Below are 4414 nucleotides of genomic sequence, written 5' to 3'. Positions count from 1 at the left end.
TCAGACCTTAATCAGCTTTCAGGCCAAGGAGAGACAGCTCCACCCAGGGGCACCCAGTTCCCAGAGACAGCCAAGACCTCTGCCAGGAACAGCCTTTCAGAGGCAAACCAACCCACCCTGAGCCCCAGCCACCCCGCCTGCCCTAAATCTCCCAGGACCTGGGACCAGACATACAGAGACCTCCCCACAGGCCCCAGCCCCAGATTTATTCATCCCAGCTGATCCTGAATGCTCACACTGCCTTCTCTCGTCTTTCCTATAAAAACCCCAATAAAGGCTGTGGCTGGGCTCCCCACACCTGCATCTGCTTCCCGAGAAACCTGGTGCTTCCCCAAGGCCCTTGTCTGGTGTGGTTCCTGTTGCAGGAATGCAGGATGTGACGCCCGGAGGACAAAAGACACTAGACAGCTTACTGAAGGAAAGGGGATTTATTCAGCGGCAGAACAACGTGACCTAATAGGCTTCAACACACAAGCTTCCCAAGGTCAGATTTCTTACATCTTCTGTACCCTTTCAGTGTTCAGGCACAGGGTGCATGATTCCTTTGTCTGTAGCATAAGTAACCCTCATTTCTCAGGAGGGAGGAGGGAGGAGGGGAGTTTAGGACCATTTGTCTTAACTATTTACCAATCCTGTTTTTCTTGCTTTGTGCTGCAAGTTGTTCCAGGAAGCCAGTAGGGGAATTATAATTTAACTAGCTGACCCAGTCATTCCTACAGGCTTTCTCCCTCCTCACTCTCAGAAAATAAAAGTAAGAAATGTCATCTTTCAATTACTCTCTTTGTCATCACTCTGTCTCTTCCACAACTTAAAATGCCAGGGGTACAATTGAGACAGGTGAGTCAGGGGTTTCTAGGGAGAAGGTGACATTGATGTCCCACGACTGTCCCTCTAAACTCTGTCTGCACCTTCTCCCCATTTTAAAAGAAGGACCGATCAGTCAGGATATTGGCCTGGTTGTATGGGGGCCTCAACACCTGCAGAGACAACGGGGGTCTAAGTTCAGTGACTTCTCCAATTTAGCTCTATTTCCAAGCAGGGCTGGGCAGCCCAGCTCCACCTGGAACTAAGGGCCAATCACTGAACTTCCCTGTAGAGAGGGGCAGACCTGCTCAGCTGGAGTAGTAGAGCCAGGTGAGCCCATAGGTGAGGAGAAAGCCAGCCCCCATAAGGGCCCCTCCGATCAGGGTGAGGACCAGGGGCCAGGAGCCCTGCTGCTCCTCAATTGCATAGCTGCAGGGAGGGGGGCTTCCTGAGGAGGAGCAGAGAGGGGTGACCATTGTGTCCCCAGGTCTCAGTCCCACCCACAGCCCCAACACCTGACCAGGCAGCCTGCCCCCAGCACCCATCCTGCAAATCACTCTGCACAGAGAGGTTGAAGGAAACATGCTGGGAGCCCAGCAGGTGCTGAGTGTGAAATGTGAACTCCTCTTCATCTGCAACCCCCGGTGGGGCAGCTCCAAGACCCCAGTGCTGAGGGCTGGGAGGGGCCCAGGGCCTTTCTCTCCAGGGGCCAGCTCAGCATGAGACCACCCACTATAGGACTCAGTCTCTTGTCTCCCCACCTCCTTGCAGAACTGGCTGTAGGTTCTGTTGCTGCAGGAGATGGAAGGCCCTGTCCTAGCAATCACCCCATCCAGGCCCGGCCCCTCCCCCAGCTCCATCTTCTCTGTGACCCACTCCTTTCTCTCTAAGTCTGTCTCCCATTAGACCCCTTGACCTGGCAGCAGCAGGACAGCGGCGCTCTGGACCCCGTGGACATTGCTGTCCTCGCAGCTGAGTCTGAAGCCAGCTCTGAGCTCCTGGCTGAGGCTCAGGGAGCTGTTGGTCCAGGGCCCCGCTGAGCGGGAGGTGACCCTGCAGGAGGCATTGCTGTGATTCCCCTCCAGCAGCCCTGCCACCAGCTGCCCGCGCAGGGAGGGGCCGGCTGGGCTCTGAAGGAGCAGCTGCAGTGCAGACCCTGGTCCTCCCAGGAGCAGGAGGGGCCCAGCAGCTGCGGGAGGTCTGTGGGGAGGGAGGAGCAGGGTCAGCAGTGCCTCTAATCTAATCTCCCTAAGACCCAGGAAATTTAACTTCAGAGGTCACACACTCAGGGACCACGGAAAGGCTGAGAGAGAGAGAGTCTGGGAGCCCAGCAGGTGCCGAGCCCCGCAGGAGAGCCCCCTTCCTCCACAGTCCCCAGAGGAGGCCCACACGAGGCAGCTCCAGGGTGGCAGTGCTGGAGATGGGCGTGGGGGTGGTGTTCAGTGCTGGGGACCTCCGGAACCAGCTCAGCTCTGCAGGGGGGTTGCTGTTGGCTTCACACAGCAGCCACAGGGCCTCGCCCTCCAGAATTGTCAGAGAGGAGGTGTTTTGCCGAATCTTCAGGGCTTTGGGGAGAGAAGTTCAAGAGGGGAGATGGGGTGTGTATGGAAAGGGGCTATAGGCTCCCAGCCACAGAGGTAAGGGAGGGAGGCTGATGATTTTCATCCTTGCCCTTCCCACATCAGATCACATTCAAACTCTGAATGTCCTCTGCTGCATGGTACCCAGGGGAATGGTCACTCCAGATGGGGTAAGGTTATTCCTACCTGTGACATTTCTGAAGGAGATGCCTATGGCGAGTTTCCGGGGGGCATCTGGGACAGAAAGACATGGCCCCGCTTCAGAGGGGAGGAGCGGATGGAAGTCACCCTGAACCCAAGGAGGGCGGTGGGAACAGGGAAGGTGGGATTTCGGTACTGCGGGCCCATCCCCCCCCCCATGCTTATATCCATACACAAGAGTTCTCAGGTTAGCTCAGCCTCCTCTACACACACACACACACACACACACACAGAGACACACACACACACACAGAGACACACACACCAGTCCCACTACCCCGGCACCACCCACCATCCTCTCAACACTCACAAGACACATTGAGCTGGATGGTTCTCCATGTAGTCACCAAAGTTTCTACCACTGACACCACCAGACAAATGACTTTGGTGCCGTGGTCCTGGGGCCTCGGGGTGAAGGTGAGCACTGAGGAGTGGAGGGTCTGAGTGTTCAGTGAGTCAAGAGCATCCCCCACCCAGGAGAAGGTGAGAGGGCTTCCCCCTTCGCAGGCCCCCGGCAGGCTGCAGGTCAGCTGTGTGGGGCGGCCGGCCTCCAGAGGCTCCGGAATATGAATGTCGGGTTTCTCTGTCAGGGCTGAGGGGGAGAGAGGGAGTTGCCTGGGGTCCAGGGCTCGAGGACCGAGAGTGTGACCCTGAGTGGTTCCTCTGCCTCAGGGCCACAGTTGCTCTGGGTCCTCTGTGTTTTCCGCCCACCCTGAGCCCAAGACCTGGATCAGGAAGTGTCCTTGTGTCCTGTTCCTGTTCTAGATCACAGTCCCACATCCCTGGGTCTTTTCTTGGGCCCTGCCATACCTGTCACCTGCACACTCAGCGTGCTTTTCTGGTAACTATGTTTCACATGTGTCTCCACTCGGAAGAAGTAGGTTCCTGAGTCACTGGTCCTGGCGTCTCTGATGCTCAGGGAACAGTTGTTGGTCCCGGGGTTCACAAGGAGGAATCGGTTCTGGAACTCTTTCTTCACTGGTTTATTTGGGTGTTTGTGGCCACAGGATCATCAGTATCTGGCTTGGCCCTTTTCTCATACCAGTAGGTATAGAGTGTAGGTTGGGAATGAGAAATACTCCCAGGGTAGGAGAAGGAGCAGGGCACGTGGACGCACAGACCCTCCTGCACCCTCACTGATCTCTGCACTCGGATCCAATAGCCTGGCTGCTCCTGCAGGGACCCTGTGGAGACACAGAGGCTCAGCTACAACATCTACTCCTCCCTTACCCACCCACCTCCTCTCCCTGGTCCCACTCACCCCCCCACAGCAGGGGCAGCAGCAGCAGAGGCACCATGTCTGCATCTGACAGGGCAGAGCGGGTCCAGGTCCCTGTGTGGGAGGGAAATTCTGAGGTGTGGGGTGAGGCTGAGGACACCCTAACAGGAAGTGTGGTGACAGAGCTGTGGCCAGTCCTGGGAGGGGAACTAGGGCTCTACAGGTTATGCAGGGTAGCAGGGAGGTTGAGGAACCATCTGTCTCACCTCCCCGAAGAACTTCAGCCTGCTGGCGACCTATCAAGGCCCCCAGTGGTAGAGAGGCCTGTCCAGATGTGAATCTGAAAGTGGTCCCCTTACAGATGATGTTTAAGTCGAAAGGGTGGTCACCCATTGTGGTCAGAGCTGACCCTGGTGACTTGGGGGGACCCATTCTCCAGCTGAAACCATTGGATATTCTGGGAAAGTATAGTTTTGAATTTTATTTAGACCACTCAAGAGCTATAAGAGAGTAAGGAATTTAGACCCCTCTCCAGTGGAGGGTGGAGCCCAGGGGGAATGTTGAGCATTAAAGCCACTTCCTCTGAGGGATTTGGGGGACGTGGGTGCAC

General features: G+C 56.4%; 1 pseudogene; it reads right to left on the bottom strand.

Annotated features, from left to right (window-relative positions):
• Positions 1–1112: 1112 nt before the first annotated feature.
• Positions 1113–3899, bottom strand: LOC136398199 (sialic acid-binding Ig-like lectin 14; annotated as a pseudogene).
• Positions 3900–4414: the final 515 nt, after the last annotated feature.

Source organism: Saccopteryx leptura, chromosome 3 (genome assembly GCF_036850995.1).
Source record: "Saccopteryx leptura isolate mSacLep1 chromosome 3, mSacLep1_pri_phased_curated, whole genome shotgun sequence".
Classification (NCBI taxonomy): Eukaryota; Metazoa; Chordata; class Mammalia; order Chiroptera; family Emballonuridae; genus Saccopteryx; species Saccopteryx leptura.
This window is presented reverse-complemented; position numbering and strand designations above follow the sequence as displayed.